The sequence below is a fragment of the Pithys albifrons genome, chromosome 4 (genome assembly GCF_047495875.1).
Source record: "Pithys albifrons albifrons isolate INPA30051 chromosome 4, PitAlb_v1, whole genome shotgun sequence".
Lineage (NCBI taxonomy): Eukaryota > Metazoa > Chordata > Aves > Passeriformes > Thamnophilidae > Pithys > Pithys albifrons.
The window spans coordinates 47,020,166-47,033,124 of record NC_092461.1 but is presented as its reverse complement, the minus strand read 5'-3'; positions in this window follow the sequence as shown (position 1 = coordinate 47,033,124).

Sequence of the window (12,959 nt, the reverse complement as noted above, 5' to 3'; positions counted from 1 at the left end):
CATTTTTTTGTTTGTAGATATTTGTAGACCTTTTACTCCCTTCAGTTGAATCAACTATTGATCCCTGCTTTGGAGCTTATGCTGTCCAAAAGGGACTTATAATTTTATCAATAATGGGCAAAAGAGAATGAAAGAAGGGTTATGTTTCTCATTTTCTATATATTAGGGGCTGGATGCAAGCACAAGTTGAATGAATATTGCTCGTATCTGTAGATTTATACATATGGTACTATTCAAATTCTATTCATGATGAAGACTGTTACAAATTTTATTGATTTTCTAAATGAGTTGTCCTCTCTCTCTACATGGTATTGAAATCTCTATAAGAACCAGACCAAGCTTCCCTTTTTTACCAGGTCTAACTCACTTCAAAGGAGATAACCAATAATGCTTTCTTTCAGAAGGAAATTGTGTTTGTCCTACTAAGATGGATTTAATTTTTTTTTTCACTTCATGGTTCTATTCTACTTTGAACGCTGTGATTTTTCCTGATTTGCTACTAACAAGCAGTAAGACTCTTAATTTCATTCACAACTTAAACAGCATTTATCTCTTTCATATTTATATGTGGAGACCTATTGTCATATACAGATCACCAAGCAGAACAGACTGTTTGGAAAAACAGTTTGCAGAAGAAATCTCTTTCCTGTGAAAGGGTCTGTTTCCAAGCTACAATTCTGTAAAATGAGACAAGGAGAACTATCTGTATTTGTGGGAAGTCTGGTATGTGCTGAGCAGACAATAAACAGAGCATCAGTATACTACCATATACTCTAGGAGGTGCATCTGTCCTGCCTGCCCCACACAGACCTTGTCCTCCTATGTCAGAAAAGATACAAGAATGGAATAGGGTCACAGAAGGATGTCTGAAAGTGTGGAAGAGTTTCTGTACAAAGAACATCTTGTGTAGACTAGGACTTGTCAAGCTGAAAAAGAGATGACTGAAGGTCTGTAGCTGAAGCCTATAAAACTGAGAGGAAGTTATCAGTTCATCACTTCCAGTACAGGGTCAAATGAAACTAGCAGTTAACAGGTTAAGACTTAACAAAAGTAGACATTTTATATTTGAAGTAGTCAATCTAAAAAGTACTCACCAAAAGTTGACACAGACTGTCCAGTAGTGCATGAATCATGTATGGCAAGTGAGATACACACCGAGTGGTAGAGATGTTAATTCCAACTTTTTAAATTCTAGGTCGAGTGACACTGTTCCTGTGCAGCTATTTACCTGCACCTGGAAATCAGCACTTATTTACATAATTGTCTGACACTGGGAACTTGGCTTACCTGGTTCTCTGTCCATTAGCATTATTCAGTTCCTCAGAGCTCTGGATGAAAGAAAGAAACAATATAAAACACAGAGATCTGGGGGGTTTTTGTTTGTAAGTGGTTAGTGGTTTTGGTTTTGGTTTTGGTTTTTTGTTTGGTTGGGGTTTTGGGGATTTTTTGGGGTTTGTTGTTGTCCTTTCCTCCCCCCCTCCCCCACCTCCCCCCCTTCTGCCCTCCGCCATTCTACCTTTACTACTTGCCATCTTTGCTAAAAATACTTTGAAAAATGAAACCTTGCTATAAAATGATTGTTTAATCTTGTATATAACCAAGTCTATACTAATGTTACAATACCCATGTCCAATTTCTAATCACAGTATTTCTTTTCAGACTTTTCACTCATCTTCTAGTACTGCTTTATCCATCATATGTCTATTAGTCACACCTTCTGCAGAAGAGCTTGCAACATCTTCTGCATGGACGTAAGAGTCTCTCTTGCTGACTGACATGAGATCTTCATTCCTTGTTGGTGAGTTAAACTCCTCCCTGGAAAACAGTGTGGATGAAGGTAGAGATCACATTTTTCTTGGGTTTGGGTTTGGTTTGGTTTGGTTTTTTTGATTTCTGTTTTGGTCCACCTCCACCCCGCCACCCCCCCCAACTCCCCTGAATTCATTCTCCTTTACAATTCAGATTTTTGTTAAGATCTTCCATTTAAGTTAAAGAGGATTGCTGCATATGCAGTGGTAAATGAAAAACACTGGAATAGATGTTATGTTTTGTTATATTCATGTAAATTGGTAATAGTAGCTTTATCAGCTAAAACAGTTGCAAATTTGAGCCAATAGCACAAAAACACCTTTTGTCTCTGGCTCTCAATTTTAGGTGTTTTAACAAACTATCGGCTAACCATAGCAAACAAGAAATTCTGTTAGCCTTTCCACATCAGGAAGAAGCTTCATTCATATACTGAAACCATGCTTTAAAGTTGTAGGTACAATTGTAAATTATTGCAGTGAAAAGATAATCACCAGATTCTCTATGGTAGAGGTGCCTTCAAGAATTTTCAAGCTGTTTGATGAACTTGGCTTTCCAAGAAGAGCTCTTATTTCTTATGAAAATGAGAGAAGATGAAGAAATTTCTCTGTTCAAACAAAATATCCATCAAACCAAAAATTACTGACAAATGCTTCATGAATAATGGTCCCTGATGAGCTTTATCAGAGCTTCATATGAACAATGGATGAAAATTGCTGTGCAAGGATTTATAAATCTACAGCAACTATGCATCTAACCTGTAATACTGTATTTAGCACACAGAGTATTAAATCAGTGCTGCACATCTCCTTTTAGTACTTGCCACTGGCATAAATTTGAGAGAGACATGTAGTGAACTACCTGAGAATTTTACATCCGTCCTACTTTGGATCTTTTTCTTTCCATTGAAAGTTTGATTTTCCTGGTACCTGCCATACAGAAGCTGGAGAACTTCATAAGGGCATTTCTCTTGCCACCTGAAGGTATAGATGCCACACTATATGTCCACAAATGTATTTTACTGTACTATTTTGAAGCATAATTATAACACAAGGTAGGGTTTGTCTCAAAATGTGCTGCATCTAATTTTTACTTTTTTCTCTCTCTTTTTTTTCCTTTTCTTCACAATTTAACACAGTTAAATGAAGCTGTCAATAAGTGTAATAGAGAGTAATGCTTACGCTTTGCACTGCAGCATTCCGAGCTTGTTTTTAAATTTTAGGGCATTTTCAAATGGGTAATGGTGTATTGCAAAGAAAAACAATACAATAAAAATAGATAGTCATTGTAGCCAGCATCAACAAGTAAGGCTCCAGTTTTTCTGGATATGTCTATTTAATTTTATCCTAGCCAAATTAATTGCTCTTTCATTCTTCAGAGTCTGAGAAGTATAAAAAACACATGAAAATTAGTTCATTGTGATAATGTACATTCCCACTAAAGCTGACCTAGTGTGAGAAATGTCTGAACATATGAAGAAAACATAGGCCAAGTCCAAGACTGAAAGCCTGGGTGAGAAAACATTTTCATTAGAAATAGAAAAATAGTCTCACTGTCTATCAGCTAGTTCATTGAAAAATCTGGTCAGTATCTAATTTCAGTGAGAACAGCACATCTTCAGCTGCTGTAAATTTGTTGATTAGTTCAATTACTAAATCCCAATGAGTATTTATTCATATAACCTGTTCTCTTCAAATTCTCAGAAATTAAATGGCTGTAATAATCATCACCACTTGCATTTCAGAACTTGGGTACATTTAGTGCTCAGGAAAGCAGAGTCAAAACCAGCTCTGGCTGATCTTTAGGGCTAGTGTAGATGTCATGCAATCTCTACCTCTGTGCCTCTCCAACTCTGACTTATATTGACCTACAAGTTCAAAACAAATGCTAGCAAATTAAAAGAGGAGTTTGAAATGCTGGCAGTAGCTAAAGATGGTGATACCATTGCATATGCTTTTTGGATGATTTTGGTGAAAAGGTAAGATAAATGGTCTCTCTTTGTTTACAGCCAGACATAAAAGACTTGTTCAAAGCAGCTCATAAGCTGAACTCTTTGTCAGGGAATACCTCTAAGTCTTTGCTGAATATTATAGTCCTCCACCTGAGTAGGTCAATCCACTTGCTCCTAAGTGGCTCCTGGGATATTCGGGTTTCCTTAGTAAAAATCAGTTATTCTGAATTTTCAACAAAGTCTTAGCAAGTAAACATCTGTTTCCAGAAACAGCATACCGAAACGGTAGTCAGTAAAAACAACAGGTACTGTTTACAGTAGTCAGTAATGTATATTAATTTGGGAAAAACCTTGCACTGTAAATGATTATATCAGTTAAAGTAAATGTATCATTTTTAATTTGATGTGCTTATTGTATTACAAAAACAGCAACAGCATGAGATAATGAACCATTAGAATTATGGGTTGAAAAGTCCAGAACATGTTTACATAGCTGTAATTGTGAATTCAGTCTAAAAGTAATGCTGCAATGTTAAGCTTTGCAATATGATTTGTTAACATCCTCCAGAATCCAGACAGGTAACCTCACTGATGACCACAAGGAGAACACAGGAGATTTATTTTTCTTGTCAAGAAGTTAGTCAAAAGTATCGGAGGAAGTGAGGGTTTCAGATGTTACACACATAAACCTTTTGCAAAAGAAAATATTTAGATACCCCTCCCAGGTGCTCAGGAAAGCCAAGAGGGTTAATGTACTTTTTTGACTGCGACTAATAAAAATTTAATATCTTTTCTGATTACATATGTTTATAGGAATTTTGAATATCTCCATCCTATGGGATTATCAAGAAGCTGAATAATGAAATGGCTGCAAAAGGAGCTCCTTGTAGTGAGAATTAAAGACCAGACAGCATAGGAGATGTCTTCTGCAGCTGAAAGTTAATTTCAAAAATTGCGAGTCACCTGTCTGGAAATGAGGGTGATGATATGAAGTGTAAATCTAATTTTAGTTTTCTATGTTTGCAACTCTGAAATACTAGATGCCTTCTAAGTAAGCCGTAGACTTTCTCAATTGTGAATTATCAAAACAGCAACTCTTTGGTCTCCCACTGAATTCTAATCCACTGCCTTAAACCAGTTTTTCCTAAATATTTTTATGTCGCATGTAGCCTCCCAGGAAAAAAAAAAAAGTTGTATCATATCTGTCTGTATTAGGAAACATCAGAAAACACAGATACCTCTCTTTAAAAAGACACACTTAAAGGGAAAGGAAGAAAAATTTCCTTCTTCCAATTGAACAGAACTAATCCTGCTTCTGTGGGCTTGGAAATGTAATTTCCCCCCTAGCTGGAGAGTCGTCCTAGTTCAGCAGGTGGGACCAATTTATCACTGTGTATGGGTGATCAAAGCTATGTATTCTACCCCCTCTATTCATTTCCCAAGAACAATGGACAATTTGCATCAGCTGCCCAGGGCACATCTGATCCCTCAGGTTGTGAGCTGGGTGTGAAAGATATCTGTGAGATAAGAGCTGTGATAACTCCCCTCCAGGGAGTCGCTAGCATCTTCATACCCAGCCTGAGGGGGCATGTCTGCTAATGGGCCATCAACGATTCCAAAATACCCCATGACTCACAGAGTTAATCACCCATTGTGTGACTCCCTGCCCTGGGGGAGGCACTGGGTGCTCCCACCTGGACCTGGGGGTACACATCTTGGGGTAAGAAGACCTCAGGTGACACTTGTTGGATCCAGGGGAGGATGAGAACCTCAACAGGAAGAGACCACCACTTTCAACCAACCTGCAACCACCACTCTCCACCAGACTACAAGCGTCAGCTGCACCAACAGTTTTTCCCCTTTGGACTTTTACTTTGGACTTGGGAGAACCACACAGGGTTCAACACAGGGGCTAACAAACCCCTTTGTGCTTGTGCCCCAGGGTGCTGGGTTATACTTCTGAGGTTTTGTGGGTTAAAACCAATTTTTCTCTTTGTGCCATTGAATTTGTTGCAATATTGTTATTAAATTGTAACTCTGATTTATAATCTCTTTTGTGTTGTGTTCATTTCTCCTGCCGGTTTACCTTTAAACTTGTACAAGAGTCCACTACCCTACTTCCTTATGAAAATTAAAAAATTGATCACCCTTAAAACTAGTGCCATCTTGCTCTTTTGCCAGCCTTCATGGAGAGGCCAGAAATAGTGGTGTCATCCCACCCCAACCCAACAGAACAATTAATTATTTCTCATCTTACCAGACCTGACTGCATGGATAGGCCTGCACGTCCCCTGTGATCATGTGTTGTACTAAGGGGATTTTCTTCAAATCGTAATGTCTGTGGGCAGTCAAATGCCTCTCTGACATCTGATCCCATGAGATCTTGGAAGCTAAGCAGGGTCAACCCCAGTTAGTACTTGAATCGGAGATCTGGAAATACTAGGAGCTGTAGGTTCTAGTCCTGAGGACTTCACTGTCACCATCCAAGCTCACTTGGCTGTGGCAGATGAATCTTAGGACTTAAACAGTGGGGCCAGTTCCACGCATGCTTTGCCTCAACTAAAAAATCCACTGCACAGGCTCAAAGGACACACCCACATGGGTGGAGCCCTTCCCAAATCTTCGTTCGCGAAGCATAGCGATGCTGCTGATGATGATGATGAATGTCTGTGGGTAGTCACCCGCCTCTTACTCCAGCTGAGACCCAGGACATTTCTGCCTCAGTACTGAGCCTTAAGACTTCAGCAGCCCTGCTTAATTCTGTGGTCCCAAAGACTGATGTAGGTTTGCTCTAAAGCTAAATCAGAATCCCATAATGGAAACTCAGGTAAGCGGCTATCATTATTAAAAGGAATAACAATCTTTTTTTTTTTTCTAAAACAAGCCAACTTTCTGGTAACACTACAGAAAGACAACAAAAACAAGGCTCATACAGTTTTGGTCCTTAACTATCTGAAATTGTGTGTGTTATAAGGAACAATGAAAACAATATCTGATGAGCTTACTTAAGAAAACAACTTGAATGCCATATCATTCTTGACTGTCATACCATTCTCCATAATATTTTATCAGATTATAGTTATACAGATATTCTATATAAAGTATTCCAAAATATTTTAAGGTAAGTGCATATAACTTGGAGAAAATAACCTAAGAACCTGAACTAAATATTTATTTCTTAACAGAAATGTATGGCTTCCACAGTCTGGCAATGCCAGTGTCATGCAGATGGGGAAGAGGCTGTCAAGCTCAGTAAGCAAAATGTAAATTTTGTTACAGTTATACCACTGACTTTTCACTGTCTTTTGAAAAGCATAATCAAAAGCTACTATGAATTAAAAGAAGGGAAACATTGTGAAGCAAAAAAGTAGATAAGTGGCTTAACTAAAAATGTTTCACATAAAAAACAAACAAGCAATAACAAAACAAAAACCAGTTTGAAGTACTACAATTTTTGTATGGTTTCAGTACTTTTTCCTACTGATCACTGTATGATAAAATCAAAAGAAAAAACTGACTTACCACTACTAAAAATAATACATAATGAGCTGTTAAATATCAAAGAGAAACTGAAGCTACATAGGAAGACAGCATGTTCTTTCTTATCTCCATTATTGTAACCTTACATGTTTCAGAGGGCATAGGATAGTGTTCAAGTGAATAAATAATTAAATATTTTTTTATTTCTCTTTCAATGTTTTTACATTTCTCTTTTAACTGATAAACTGGTAGGGAAAAATCTGTTTGGATCCTATTTTCTATCATATATTTCTCAAGCATATTTTGACATTTTTACAACTGCAGTTCTTGCAAATTTTAGTATTGATCTATAGGTACAGTTATAAAGGTTTGTTGCTTTGGTCATGAAGTGTCTAAAACAGTGCAGTACACACAAACTACTTTATACAAATCAAAGTACTTGTTTCAAAATTTTAAAACTAACTCAATGTGGACTGAGAATACAGCTCCTTATTTTTAGCTATTTTATTTGAAGATGCAATTTCCATCCAATGTTACAATCAAATAGTTTTAAAAAATGCAGGAATATTTTTAAAATATTATAATGGTAAATTGTGCTTAAAACCAAGGTTTTAACACAATTTTTAATGAAGTTTTTAAAGGGTTTCTTCATGTAAGAGTAAATGTCAACCAAAATGATTTTGGCTTTATCGAGTTGAAAACAAATACTTAAGCACAGAGTATGCAGTTTAGCCAGATAAAGAACAACCAAGGGAACATTGGTATAAAATAATTCTTTGTTCTTAAAAAACCCAATCTTTCAGTCAGCAAAACCAGGGGCAAATATCCCACTGCTTTTAATATAAAAATATTAACAGCTTTATGACATTCTGGTGATCCTGGAAAAGAAAGCAATCTCACTAGAATCTCTCTGACTGATAAAATGGAACACACATGTATAGAACTTGTCTAAGGATGCTCAAAAATATTCTTAGTTCTCAGTGAAGAAAAGAAAATCACATTTGACATAGACTGAAAGTCCAGTAGTGGAACCAGGACCCAGAGAAATTGAGAGACCTTTTTATCCAAATGATCTGTAACTGTCCAGTAAAAACAATAGGCTACATATGTGTGGGGTGATAGCCCTGATAAGCCTGGATGGGTTGAGGAAACGCCTCAGCTTCCTGGAAGGGTGCTCCCAGCAGAAGACAAAGGCTTTCAAACTGATAAGATTAACAAAGGGTGGAGTGTTGTTAAATAATGGCACGGCCCTCCTTTGCGATATCTTCTACAACCAGCCAAGGAACCACCACCCTCAGGCATCTGTATCACCTCCAAGAACATTTTCACTATAGTCATACAAAACCATCTGAAAAAAGAAAGTATAAAAAGAAATGCAGGATAGAGGGAGGAATGCCATTGTCTCTGCTGGGGTAACTTCTAGCAGCTTGTCCTGCCTACTCCTACCTCCGGGAACAATGTAGGGTAAGGAGACCATGTGCTTTCTATTACTCTATACTTTACTTTCTTTACTGTCTTACAAAGCTTATTCCTTTATACATTTTATCTTACATCTTATGCTAAAAGCTACTTTAATTCTTACTTTATTAGCACCTCCTTTACTAACTGTGTTTTGCTGCCTTAATATTAATAACAGTAACTTGCTTTACACTTTGCTACTTTATATTAGTTATTGCTTTCTTTTGCAATGTGCAGTTTCTTTTTCAACATGTGTGTTGGTAAGAAGCAGCTCTGTCCTTTTGCTTTGTGTTACAGAGAAAGTGGTGTGCAAGCTATTTTATTGTCCTATGTTATTGAAAGAGTGTCTAGATAAGTCTTTTAGGTGGCTGTGCTTCTGGTTAGTAGTTTTTGTTGCTAGTTTTCTGTCTCTCATGAAAGTGGGACATACTGCTGTATTGTAACTTGAGTTTGGTGTATTTGTCTTTGTAAAATGTGATTTGTACTGGTTTCTTTTGGGGTCTTTTATTATCAATTAAATACAATCTTGCAGCTAAACGTTATCACCGGCAAAGTGGAACCCACAATAACTGTCACATATTTGTATTAATAAATGTTATTTCGGCAGCTGTTGTGGGAAAAGTTCTTTTCTAGCTATTAAGTGTGGCTTCAACGCAGAGGTTAGAAATCCTTCCAGCCTGTATTCTCTCCAGCAGTTCGGCAGGCAGTGCTGGTTTCATAAGGCTGTAATTTTCTGGAAGCGCTTATTTAGCTGATAAGTTCTCCCCACCTTATGTGTGGCTTCATATTAGAAGTCAGAAACCCTTCCAACCTGTGTGCTGTTCGTCATCGATAGGCAGTGTTGGGAACATAAGGATCTGATTGTCTGGAAGCACTTATTGCTAATAATTTCTTATTAATACAGTTTAGACTAGAAATCTTTGCATTTCTGTCTCCCTCCTCCCTTTCACGTGACAACATGATAGAGCAGTGTCTTTGATGTCCAATAGCAGAAAATTTCCTGGATTGTATCTTTCTTCCAAAGTATCGTAAAATATGGCAAGAGGGCAAAAAGCCCAAGGAAATTAAAGACAGAAGGATGTAGGCCAAAGAACTAACAGACCACACTCTTTATTGCCTGCTGAATGGGGGTGAGAATGGCTGAGCTTTTGTCCTTCCTGCTCTCTGCTAACCTGAAACAGGCAGGCCCTGGCCAGGGACTCATCCAGTGTCATCTGGTTATTCTGTTTCTGTTTTTTCAGCTGGAAAATTTGGATTAGACACAACAGCCCATTAATGCAATGTCTGGGTTTGCAACAGAGAGCTGGGTCGCACCTGGATAGTGCTGGCCATGGGTGAACTGAGCAGCACCTACCTTAGCAGGACATACCCTTTGCCTCCCATGGCACCCAATGGTAGCTGAAACAAATGAAATAATCTTTGACTTTATGAATAAAATAAATGAATACAGGAAGGAAGAAAGTAAACAGACTAGCAGCTTTTGGTTTTGCCTTGGACTATGGATGATCTTAGTGAAAAACATTGACTCATACTAAGTTGTCATATAAAGACATGTTTTTGAAATAATTTCTTGTGCAGAGCAAGCAAGTATTTTGTTTTCAGTTTTAACAAGGATTTACATTCAAAGTATGCCACTAGTAAAAGGAAACATGGTTCCCACTGTGTTTTAAAGTGTTAATGAGTTATTGCTTTGATATTGATGAATTGGGGATACCTTTGATATATGCCTTTATACAACAAGCTTGAGAAAATATTTCAGCTTGACCCCTTCTCCATGAAAATGACAGTGTATAAATCTGCACTTGTGGCTAAGGAGGAGAATGTTATAAATGAGCTCTGACAATGTGACTTGAAATTGAAATGTCCAGACCTGAATATGTACATATTGTTTAATCCCTGAGTTTATAGCATTAGTCTTAGCTGGTAATAAAAAAAGTTGTCTAATATCCTTCCTGACTGATCAAGTCCTTGTGGTAAATTACACAGATATGAGGTTATGCACAAAAACTTCTCAGAATCATCATAAATCATATACACTGAAATGGATTTGGAAGTAGGTAACATGAGAGTTTTTACTACCACACTTTATTCTGTTTATATCTAATTCAGAAGCTCTACATGTTTTGAACAGGCTTAACAAAAGTTCTGGTCTTTGTGATCATTTGAGGGGACCAATTTTATTTTTATTGTGTATAAGCAACCTAATGGAACAAATAGAAAAATAAATGGAAGGAGTGGCTTTTACCAAGAAGCTATATAAGCACATAAAGAATTTATTTTAATTATTTAGCTGAAATAATTTTAATTCTAAAAGCCAAGTGAGTAGTTTGTCAGGGCTAGATGAGGTGACATTGTCAACTTAAAAAGTACAGACTTTACAAAGCTGTTACTAACAAAGCTCTAAAAAATTTAAACTGATGTTTGCTTTGAAATTAAGACAAGCTTCTTTAACTATACATTTACCTTTTTTGCATTGAATTTTTTTAGTTAGGAGACATTGAAATATATTTTTTGTTATTATCTTAGTACTTCTGGTTTGTATTCACAGACATGGGATATGCTGTTATATGTAGGAAGCTGTCAGCATGAGCTACAAGTATCACAGTTGACAGAAACTCCCTGCAGCCCTTTAATCCACTTTGATAACCACTGCTGTTCCAGTTACTCCTATTACATCAGATTCAAAATTGTTCACATGAGAAAATTATGCAGTTTTTAATCATCCCATGAAAATTCCTTGGTGCCTCTGACAGAATTACTTCTGTACAGTAAAGGATTCAGGGTGATAGTTTCAATGTGCCAGAGACTTTCAGTAAAGTCTGAGGAAAAAAGGGCATTGAAGTCAATAAGCCCTGAATTAGAGTCTTTGAATTCAGTTCATCTCTTATCCCAAGGGTAAAATAACAGTACTTCAAAATAAATAAATGGAAGTCATCTTTCAAAATAGAATAAATGGTCAGGACAAATTAATGTTGATTCTCCTGTAATGAGTATATAAAGTTTGCTCAGAGCTCTACTGCAGGAATAAAGATTAACCAACTAAAATTCTGCCTTGCTTGTCCCTAAGATACAAGCAAATGTATGTAGCCATTGTGATCTCCTCTGTGCCAGCTCTTTTTGTCTTAATTAGTCAAAAATTCCTTGGTCTTATGTCAGAACTTTTGTGTCCATGCAAACCAAAGAGACAGGGGCACAAAAAATGCTAGTATCTGGAATTACTTTACATTTTCTTATTTCTGTTGCGGTCCAGAAAAATATTGCTATAATAAATAAATAAATAAATAAGGTCCTAAGGCTGAAGGAAATCAATAAAAAATCTAGCAATTTACCTGCATATTAGTCTTCTTCTTTCTTCTGCTGTCAGACATAAAGTATAACTCAAGTTTGCAAACTGCAGTAAATGAAATGCTTTGAGAGCAGATCCAGCCTGGATGGTGAGTGGGAAAAGGTTCTCCTGCCCTCTCTTTCAGAGCAGGCAGTGGCTGGTCTGCCTTTTCCCATGCCCAGCTGTAACAGACTATGCCTCATTCCATCCTCCTCCTGAGGTGCTGCAGAGGAAGGATGTTTCTTCAGACTTCCCTTCCCCAGCAGTTCTTTCAGCCTCTGGTGGACAAAGAAGCCCCTACTCTATGTCCACTTCAGCTCAACATAAACATTACCAGGGGATTTTAACTGGTTGTGGAGCTGAGACATAAGGTGAAAGGGCAAATATCTTTGACTGGGGATGCTCATATCATATACCAGAGATGCAGAAAATCAGACCAGGCAGGAGAGGTTATGGGCAGTGGAGGCAGTATCTCAAGGGTTGGGACATGGCTTTGGAAAGGGATGTAGATCTGGGGCTATGCAGACTCAGAGGTCACTTTTTGCCTTGAAGAACAAGCTGTGAGCCTGACAGTTGCATATATTGACTATGCTGGTAGGGTTGATCTGGGAGAGGTGGCAGTTTAAGTGACAAACTTCATTTACAGTGCCCTTAGATCCACAGAAATAGCTTGAGCCAATTCTCCCAATTCAGCTCTTCTTGTGGATTTTCCCTGCTTTTACCTGTACAGCTTAAGGCCTGAAAGAAGTTACTGTCATACTGCTAGTAGCCTCAAATAGAAACATTTGACTCATATGGACATCTTAAACAATAGAATGCTTTAAAATTTGATAATTAAATGAAACTGCATTTTTGACCATGCCAGGAAAAAATGGGGCTTGTGATAGACAAGGATTCTTAGCATATAGGCAGTCCTAACAATGGAAACAGTGACTTCTA